Raw genomic sequence first — 10,797 nt, 5'->3', positions numbered from 1 at the left:
GGGTAAAGGCGAAAAAACTCAACCTCCTAAGAAAACGAGTCGTTACTTTTTCCCGTGCCGCAGTTTTCGTTTGTGATGTTCCTGGGACTGGCATCTTCATCCATGACAGTTGGTCCAATAGTGCCACTCTCGTCTTATGCCCTCACTTACGGAATTGTTTATCTCAACAAAATTTAAAAATAGCTGCCAAACAACCAAATTGTTGCATGAAACTCGTATAGCCAACAAAGACAAATAAATGAAGATTATGCAATCATTTGGATAGGTAAAAATAATGGTCTTATCATTATTAACAGCACAAAGAAGACCCTTTGCAAGGAGAAGAATGACATAACACTAACTTCAAGAATCAACAACTGAATATACAGCATAAACCCTCAGTCGATGCTCCCATAAAATAAGATGCCCGTCAACCCGTACTATCACAAATAAGATTCTTCGCAACTACACATACAGAAACTCTCAATTGTGGGGCATCGGAAGTCTAAATGGACTCCCATCAATTCCTCCGCTTCCAAAACAATTTCTAGAGATTGTATTTACAAAGGACAAGCTGGAAGAACATCTAATTCTTGCAACATGTCATTCCATATCTTCTACATAAAACACAAGCTCTAAAGCTAAAAAACTCCAAGGCTAAAGTTCTCGACTGAGACAAAAAAAACACACAGAAAATGAGATAAGATATACAATCTTACAATTAGCAGCCTTTCTGTTGAAATTATTCTTATGAAACCTAAACCACAAAAGAACTAACATAAATACTCAGAGACATAATACTACAAAGAAAATGGGATGGTCCTTCTGCATTCTTCAACAAGCAAGTACATATCAGGACAGCTGAAAACAGACAAGAAATCAGGAAACAAACCCCTTGTAAATGAAAATACCGAAATACTTAAGCACGAAGCCATTTACACTTGAAAAAAAAAAAAAAAAACTGCAGTCAACTCTCTATAAGCAAACTGCTGCTGCAAAAGTTCCTTCAAAATGATATACCGCCTTCAAGCAGCCAGGAGCTACGAGGCCTCTCCCATTGTTGTCCCAGACCACTCATCCCTTCCTTCCCCTTTGCCCTGCCCGGCGAGGTCTGATGAAACTACAAGATCCAACAGCATTCCCACAATTAGATAATGAAATCATAACAACAGAAGTGTTCTGAAACATGTTAAGCTCCATCAATTTTAGCAACAATCCCATTCCATCCAGTCAGCAAGCAAAAGGAGAATTACAATCTAAAAATGGAAGCAATACTTACTGAAATAAAAACCATGTGTTAGTATGAGAATAGAAAGTTCCACTGCTCAGCCACACCACTGGACCTGTCCTTTAATGAGTCCATTTCCTTGTAAACTAACAAAAACACGAAGAAAAAAAAAAAAAAAAAAGAGGCGAACACAAGCAGCAGTCTCATAAAAAGGCAGAAAATGTTCTCCATGCTGCCTAAATCCACATATAGATAAACATATTTAGATATATCACAAATATAAACTAAGAAAAACAAATAAACAAATCTGTCATACCCCGATATTTTTAAAGGATTTATTAATTAGGATTAATTATTTTATTTTATTTTTCAATGATTTATTTTATTTTATTGAGTGCTAGATTAATTATCTTATTTTAATTAAGTTATATTTCGTGATTATGTATGATGATTGATTGTTTGTGTGGTTGATTATTGATTGAATTATTGGTGTGTTGATTTTATTGGTATTGTGTGACTTAGTTGTAAATTCTTGTTTGTTTATGTACTTCATGTAATTAGTTATTTTAATTTTAGTATTTAATTAATTATCTTATTTATTTAAATTAATTGGATTGGGTTTAAGGAAAGTTGGACCAAAAGATGTGGTCTTGGGTTTGTATGAAACCTTATTGGATTACTTAATGAAGGCCGGTGGTTATTTAATTATTTAAATGATCACTTTTGTATTAATTATAAATATATATATATATATATATATATATATATTTATAATTATATATAAATATAATTAATTAATAATTGTTATGGAAAGATATATATATAGATATATATTTATTGATATTTATAAGTATATATGATTTAATTAACTAATGAGTTAATTATGGAAGGAATATATATTTATATATATATATATGTTTATAGATATAAATTATTTAAAGATTATTATTTTAATTCATAATACTAGTTGGAATAGGATTTGGAATTTAAGGTGTATAAAAATACACATAAGGCTTTAGGGTTAAAGGTTTTACACGTTAGAAAAATAAAACAGACAGAGAGAGAGGAAGAAGAAGGGCTGACAAGGAGGAGGTCGGATCTGAAAAGGAGGACGTCGGAATTGGAAGAGATAATTAAAGCTTAAAGCATCGGTTTCGTTTCGAAACTTTCAGGCGAGTTTTCTCTAACTTTCCTCTTAGAACTCATAAGGATTTCACCTTGAGTATCAAGGCTTTAATTAAATTTATTTGTTTAAAAATTATGGTTAGATCGGAATAATTAAAAAGTATAAACTATTATATTTGATTTTTAGATTATTGGATTTTAATTGATATATATAGGTGTTATGTATATTTTAAAATCAATCTATAGGTGGATTTGTGACCCAAGAGAGTTAATTATGGTTTCTTTATTTTCTAGAATTGTTCTGTAATTTTCTGGAATTTTTCTGATATTTTTAGGAATTTATTAGGATTTATTTTCCTATTATTTGTTAGGAAAATAATTATATATATACTAGGTAACTGATCCAGTGCGGCGCGGTGTAGGATAATAGGGTGTATACGCCAATTAGGGCCATTTGATTAATTAAACTTATGTGAATTGATATGGTGCATCGCGGCGCATAAAACTTTGGTGCGCATGTGTATCTGGACCATAGAAGTGGTCTGGTCAACTATGGGATTATTTGGTGTATTGCAGACCATGAGAAGATGGTGCACTCGCTGATTTGGACCTTAGATCTATTATAGTTAATAGAAAATAATCTAGTGTGAGCGTGTTCATTTGCGCACTCATTTATGACCATTGGATGCGGCATAAAGGAAGTGATGGATTCAGTGTGGTGAGCTCACGGTAGCTGAAAGAGCTTAGCCAATACCAGCACACAAGGAGGCTTGAATCCAGCGCGTGCAAGTGCATAGTAAGCACGTGGGCGCGCGTGGGAAACTATGTTGGCCTAATTCGACACTAGAAATTAAAACGGTCATAACTTAATCATTTTAAATCGAAATTGGGTCATTCTTGAGCTCAAATTCAAGGATTTTTCGTCTTCTTTCCAATGGTACCAATTTCATTATCAGATTCCCATCCTACTAGGAAATATTTATGTTTTAGTGAGAAAGTGTCGGAAAACTATTTAAACCAATATGGAGTATTTAAAGGAAACTATTTCTGACATATTTAGTTGCACTAATTTGTGTAAATATAATAAATTAATAATTTGTTATGGAAGGAAGTGTGTATATATATATATATATATATATATGTATGTATGTATATTGATTTTAAATAATCAAGGATTATTAAAGAAGGTGTTAAACACATATATACATTAAATAACATATGTGTAGGTATATATATATATAAATCATTTAAGATGATTAATATTATCATTCTTATTTGGCATATCTTAATAGGCTGGTTGTTAAATTAATGATATGCGTATAATATGCATGTGATGGCTATGTATGATTTAGCGTATTGTTAATTTTAAAGTTAATTCATGGTTAAAGTGTGGGCATGGATGAATTGTCAAATGATTAAATATATTACCTAAATATTTGTATGAATAGAATACATATATGGAAAGCATGGATGAATTGCTAATTAAATGTATGAATAAATATACCTGTGGAGGCATGGTTGAATTGCCAATGTATAAATATACATACACGGAGGCATAGTTGAATTGCCAATGTATAAATAAATATACTTATGGAGGCATGGTTGAATTGCCAATATATAAATAAAAATATTTACAATGGCATGGTTGATTTGCCAAAGCATAATTACGTTGTTATGTGTTAGATGATTAAAATATCATCTATGGTTGTTGTATGTATGGATTGGATTAGGGTTAGATATTCTTAAATGAGAATAGTTTAGTACTTACTGGTTAGTGTATTATTTTACATTAATAAAATAATATTGGGAAAGACGTGGATGATTTGTCAAAACTTGGATTTTGGATATGTGATTTAAACAATTAAAATCATTATCGGGTTGGGATTAAATAGAGTATTTCTTTTATTATAATTTGTTGTTTAAATGATTAAACAACTGACTAGGATGGGATTAAGGTCAAAGGAGTTTTTATAAAATGAAATGGTAGATTGGTCTAGGTATGAATATTATTTTAATAATTATTTAATAGGTATGGAAATTTAATAAACCTATTAATGGATGTGATTAGTATAGTATATATAATTATATATAGACATGTATATCGTGCTTTATTAAAGTTAAAACTTTATTAGGTTTGGTTTTGATCAGAGATGATCTGCTTATTGGTTTTCAGAGGCCTGGTAGAGTGAACTTGCTCGTAAGGTTTAACCCACGATTTATTTTTCAGGTTATTAGAGGTTCCAGTCTCGAGGTTGAGGATCCGCAGCTGGGAGACTGTCATTCGTCTATTCATCTTGTGTACTTTTAAATAGTATTGGATTATTGGATAATGTTTTAAGGGGTCCTTGAGTTATGGGATTTCCGAATTGTAATTGTTGGAGAATCATTAAGTAATATTTATTTATTAGTTTTTTTCAGCGGTTTATTTATTCTTTATTATTCATATTTGTATTCTGTGCTTGTTAAATACTTAAATTGTTTTGATATCCCTTGATTTTGTGCGCGGACTTGATCAATCCGTGTTCCAAAATTAGGGGGTATCACAAAATCCCAATCATAAACAAGGATAAACTTACAAGTCTTCACCATGAGTCGGTATTAGAAGAAAGAAGCATCACACTACATCTAAGTTGCACCAAGTATTCTAGAAATATTGTTCAGCGTTATATTTTGACAACATAAATGGATATATCACAAATATAAACTAACAAAAACAAATAAACAAATCCCAATCATAAACAAGAATAAAATTACAGAAATAGATTTACAGTCAAATCAATTAAGTTGCATCAAGTATTCTAAAAATTTTGTTCAGCATTATATTTTAACCTCAATACCAACCGTGAAGGTCACCCATAATGCCCCAAAAGAAATAGATATACAGTCAACTCAATTAAAACCCCAAAGAACATGTGCATAAACAATGCTACATAAAATACAACGTAAAGTTAACCAAACCTTCAGTTCAAATCGCCAAGGTTAAGAAAGTTAGACAAGATGCACACAATTACCAAGAAGGCGGTACTTTATATATTCCATGCTTATTCCATGATCAAAATAAAAAAATGTAAAACCACCCCCAGGGCCCCACCAATGACGAAGGAGCTTCCACTGAAAAGAATTATGTCTCCGACAACAAATATAATAAGACAATCAACATAAAGTCACCCACAAATATGAGATACAAAAATCGACTAAATCTTAAAGATGATGTTAGGAAGACCCCCCCCACACCCAAATATATATGTATGTATGTATATATGTACGTATATATATGAGATATGGCAACAGCAAAACTTGAGGTACTTAAGTCCCACCTATTTTAGCTATAGCCCGCTCTCATCTAGAATGGCAGCAGGAAAAAAAAAAAAAAGTTAATACACAGAAATATTGAATGAACTAGTTCTGTTTTGTTGCTAAATGTACAAGTAGTTGGGGAAAATTAGTTAGTAACTGTTTAAAGAAAGTAGAACTGTAGAATGCGAACCGCTAAAAAAGTGGGGACCAGGGAACATGCTCCACAAAAGGAAAAACATTAACAGCAAACAGGGAACTGCTGCCAGCAAACACCATGAAGCAAAGAGCGAGCAGAAGCTCCACCACCCACAAAATGGACAGTACTGACAAGCCTAAATATTTCCAAGGGAAGGTATAGTGCCTCGTCAGATGCCATAAAAAACTAAGCAACCACTGAAATCCTGGAAATGAAACAACAAGCAATTAAACACCAACACTTCAACCAACTAGTCAACCAAGTCACACACACACAAAACAACTCAGCTGCTGAAATGGCCTAATTTCATAAATGATACAACATGAAATGGAAGTTGACCATCCAAAAGTTCAGCTCAGACCAAGCAGTGAATGCTTTCTTACCAACCATGCAGAAGTTTTTAATTGAAAATATAAATTAGTGCAGTAGGTGGAGCCCACAACTCAACAAACTGCTTGCACACAACTGCACCAGAAGGCTAAGCAGCTTCACCAAGGATAAAAATGAACAGAAGAGTTTTCACAAGCATGTCATAATCACAAGTGCAATGATGATGCCTCTTCAGAACTCTACAACATAAATGTGTCAATGACTACATAATCAAATACATAATGACTTCAAATGAGGCAACAAAAGATTTCTGTAAATAGCCACATTATTGAAAAAGATAAATATATGATGGTTCACACCTGGCGGCTCGACAACAGGCACTCCAAAGAGTTCAGCCTTTGTACTGTTAAAACAAAGAAACCGTGATATCCCTACCAAAAATAGGGGGGGAAAAAAAGAAAAAAAAAAACCATGTTAACAGACATCATAACAGCGAAATTCCATATACAATAGAAAAATAATAATAATAATAGAATACCCAACGCTGGATTAATTGGGGGTTTAAGAAATCCACTGCTCCATCTGTTCATCCCCGAAACTGTCTCCAAGGTGGTTCATACGCATCTATTCAATCATTTTACTTCCTTTAGCTGGATACCACGTTCATAAAAATCTCCCTTCTGTTAATTAGCGAGTTACAGGCATCTATTACGATAATACCTCATGAATCAAAAACTCTTAATTGGTATTTTTCTTATCCTCGTATTTTGCAAAAACTCATGAATCAAAAACTCTTAATTGGTAATTTTTCTATCCTTCTACCTTACAAAAATGGAGAGTTGATATGCCAAAGCTGACACCTGATATTCCAGGGTGCCCTATCAGAGAAAGAGAAGAGCTACAAACAAATATAGGGATGACAGATCAGAAAACACAAAAAAAAATTAAAAACAAAAAACACAGAATGGGGTGCGAAAGGAAAGAAAGAAAAGTTGACAAAAGAATGAGGTCGATCCTCATTCTGAATTCCAAATGTTGCCAAGTATTCTCTGCCTACGTATAACATTAAAATTATGGAATTCGGTCAACAATACTAAAAATACCAACCCCATACTAGGAGTTGGGATCATTGAATAGCAAGTGGCCCCATACAACTATCGTAAGTCTAATTCAAAGTTTAGTCATTGTGTCTAGGGTAGGGGGAAAATGCAGAGAAGTATCAAATATTTTCTCTCTGTGATTAACCATGCAGAATTAATCTAAAAATGTTTTGGTTAACTGTTCACAGAACATCCATGCAGGAGCTTTACTTAAGCATCTTTATGTAAACATGTAAATAAACTAGATGCAAGCAAACAATGGAAGCAATCTGACAGCAACTCCACAAAGGAAAAAAGAAACAGAAAAATGATAAGAAGGTTCTTACAAGATTTCAACCTCCCAAGGAAATAAATCATTACTCTTTGCCTCACCCACTCCTCTCCAAAATGGAAAAACAAAAGAAAACTGTTTTAGTCATATAGACAAGTTAAATGCGCGCAGTCAAGCTATACTACACTTAGCACAACCCTCCTCTTTGGAACTGGTGTGCAACGATATTGCACTAAGCCCAAAATACAGAGAATTACATCATGAAAGAAAGGAAGCACAGAGCACAGCATAGTCTTTGCAAGAAACCCTTCAAAGCATAACCATTCATGAATTATGTACTACAGCGAAGTCTTCACATAGAACCCTACAAATCAGAAAATTCATTAATTTTGGACCGTGTTAATGTTATAAACTATAGTTAATAGCTTAATTACTTCCAACAAATCAAAAGAGAAGAATGAAAAAGAAAGTATTCATGGTTCACATCCAGCGGGCTGGACAACGGGTGCTCTAAAGAGTTGAGACTTTGTAATTCGTTAAGCCACCGAAACTAACTCCAAGGTCTCTCCTACAAGGAAATTGACACGGAAAGAGAGAAGATTCATAATGAATTTTTCAGCCACTCTTCAAGGACAGTCTAAAATCATCAATGATGTGTAAGAGGAGGGCTTTCAAAATAGAACATCAATTGTATATATATAATCTCGATCTCCAAGCAGGAGTCCAGCTATCAAAACAGCAAACATAACTTAGAAAACAGCCAACACCTCCTCCAGATAGAGTGGGCAAATGATGTAGCAACAACTATACTTAAAACCAAACAGTAATGTTGTCCTCAAGCTCATCAATGTTCATCAGAAAAAATTAATAATCCTGCCAAATACACAACATTGTTGCAATCATATGGTAGTCAACATAAACAAATAAATGAAGATTGAGCAATCATATGGATAGGAAAAAATAACATTTGAAACATTATTAACTGCACAAAGAACACAGATATGGCCGGCACCAACTCTATAAATTTCTTTCTTATACCCTACTCCTAGTCATATTACAGAGAGCAAAGAATAAGAAGCAAAATAAATCCAGGAAAGTGCAGCACTACATATTGTTCATGTTTTTGTTCTACCATGGAACTGCAAACAAAAACTAAGCTGCAGCTTTAGCATACAATAGGATAGTATAGATAAAAGGCTTCACATCAATACTATGTTTTAGCATAGAAAATAAAATTGTATATAATAGGAAGAATACAAGACATATCACCCAGAGATCAATCAAAAAGGGAAGAACTCAGGGATAATTACAAAATTAAAGAACAAATTAAGTCTTCAATTAAAATGATAGACCATTTGCAAGGAGAAGAACATCAATTATTTATATATAATCCCAATACCTTTCAAACACAGGAGTTCAGCTATCAAAACAGCAAACATAATTTAGAAAACTGCCAACACCTCCTCCAGATAGAGTGGGCAAATGATGTAGCAATAACTGTACTTAAAACCAAATAGTAATGTTGTCCCCAAGCTCATCAATGTTCATCAGAAAAATTAAGAATCCTGCCAGATACACAACATTGCTGCATGAAATTTTTACAATCAACATAATTACATAAATGAAAACTGTAATGATAAGCAAATAGGATAAGAAGACACTTCTTTACTTGAAAGGCGAGAATACTTAAGGAATTAGTTATTAATATTGGAAACTGTCATGTAGCGGAGACAGGATTTGAACCCGTGATCTCAAGGTGATGACCTTGCAAGCTACCAAACTGCTCTACTCCGCACTATAGAGAATAGACAAACAAGGATTGAATGTACCCCTTTACTATTCCAATAATAATCAAGGAGAAACCTTCAAAATCAATCATTAAAATCTAGTATCCCATACGCACAATTGCCAGTAATGAAATCAAAAATGGATGTAAAACACACGAGATAAATAGTAAAAAATTTGAAGAATCATTATTAATTTTACCTTTCAATGAGTCACCATTTTCCTCAGATCTGATTATAATCTCACCAACCTAAAATGGAAAATTTGAATATCAAATTCATCTTCGTTTGAAAGTATTCCCCAGAAATTGTATGAAACTGATAGATGTACTTACATTCATATACATACCTACATGTTTGAAAAACTAACTATACAAACATGATAAATTACCACCAACAATTCTAAGAAAATATTTAAAAAATTAAAAAAAAAAATCAACAGAAGAATCTTAAAGTAATCAAAGCAAAACAGTGGCGAATTTGTTCTTGGTACAGAAATAAGGGACTGAACACACAAATATTCATATACAGATTCCTGTGATATATGTGTCTATACAGAGAAGGGGAAAACCGACACCAAAGACTGGCCAATATCCAGTGGGTAGGGGTAGGGGTAGGGGTAGGAAGAGGATTGAAGGGTTGTGGTGGGTGTTTGAAGTTGTGGTTAGGGTTAGGGTTAGGGTTAGGGTTAGGGAGAGGGGGTAGGAAGAGGATGGTTAGGGTTTGTAGTGAATAGCTAGAAGCATGTGTGTCTATATAGAGAGAGAAAAGAAGGGGAACGCAAACACTAATGACCAATTTCCAGTGGGTGGTTGTGGTGGGCGTTTGGAAGTTAGGGTTAGGGTTTGGGAGAAGGGTAGGAAGAGGATTGAAGGGTTGTGGTGTGATTTTAGGGTTAAGGTTAGGGTTCGGGTTAGGGGGTAGGAAGAGGATTAAAGGGTTAGGGTTTGTAGTTAATGGCTAGAAAAGGCAGAGACGTGTTGAGATTAGAGTTTACCTTCTGTGGATTTAGGAACGAGAGGCGTTTGGAGGAGATGCGCCGGTGGAAGAGAGGAGAGAGAACCAACAGGGTGAGACAGCGATCGCGATCGCGATCGCCGTTGAAGAGGAGAAGATAGTGCATTCACAGGCCCTCTCTGATTTTCTCCTCTTCTTCAATGGACTCACTCTTAAGATATATAGAGACTATTGCATATATGCAGTATAAACTAATGTTTTTTTTTTTTAAATGGATCCTTAAATAGTTACTAAAGAGCATTTGACTCCAAATTTTGAATTTCTGGTATCTGGTCACTGTTTCAAAAATTAGAAATCCTTGAACCAAACGAATCCCTATCACTATTTAAGAGAATTGAAAATTCCCCAACACATTTTACCTACCCAAAACAGATATTTTAAAACTGGGTGTTGTAAAATTAGTCTTTTTTACCCAAAACCCTCCTTCATACATAGCCTTCAAGATGAAAATGAAGCCATTCGCAACTAAA

The 10,797-nt window shown here is 33.7% G+C and overlaps 2 long non-coding RNA genes across 8 annotated transcripts; both read right to left on the bottom strand.

The window, feature by feature from the left end:
• Window positions 1–920: 920 nt before the first annotated feature.
• LOC132284129 (uncharacterized) lies at window positions 921–1,935 on the bottom strand. Its single transcript, XR_009472206.1, has 2 exons — window positions 1,259–1,935; window positions 921–1,099 (listed from the first exon to the last, which is right to left on the bottom strand). It is a non-coding gene; the product is annotated as an uncharacterized LOC132284129 (long non-coding RNA).
• Window positions 1,936–5,691: 3,756 nt separating this feature from the next.
• On the bottom strand, window positions 5,692–10,567 carry LOC132285449 (uncharacterized). 7 transcript variants are annotated; one of them, XR_009472548.1, is made up of 7 exons: window positions 10,308–10,567; window positions 9,513–9,561; window positions 8,926–9,321; window positions 6,978–7,053; window positions 6,694–6,835; window positions 6,209–6,586; window positions 5,692–6,030 (listed from the first exon to the last, which is right to left on the bottom strand). It is a non-coding gene; the product is annotated as an uncharacterized LOC132285449 (long non-coding RNA). The 7 variants fall into 7 exon arrangements; XR_009472546.1 differs by having other exon boundaries at window positions 5,692–6,394; window positions 6,515–6,586; window positions 10,308–10,566; XR_009472547.1 differs by having other exon boundaries at window positions 5,692–6,586; window positions 8,926–9,111; window positions 9,196–9,321; window positions 10,308–10,565.
• Between the last annotated feature and the right edge of the window lie 230 nt (window positions 10,568–10,797).

This window comes from Cornus florida, unplaced genomic scaffold (assembly GCF_030987335.1).
Source record: "Cornus florida cultivar Cherokee Brave unplaced genomic scaffold, ASM3098733v1 CherokeeBrave_3.0.0_Hap2_Chr11, whole genome shotgun sequence".
In the NCBI taxonomy this organism is placed as follows: Eukaryota; Viridiplantae; Streptophyta; class Magnoliopsida; order Cornales; family Cornaceae; genus Cornus; species Cornus florida.
This window is presented reverse-complemented; position numbering and strand designations above follow the sequence as displayed.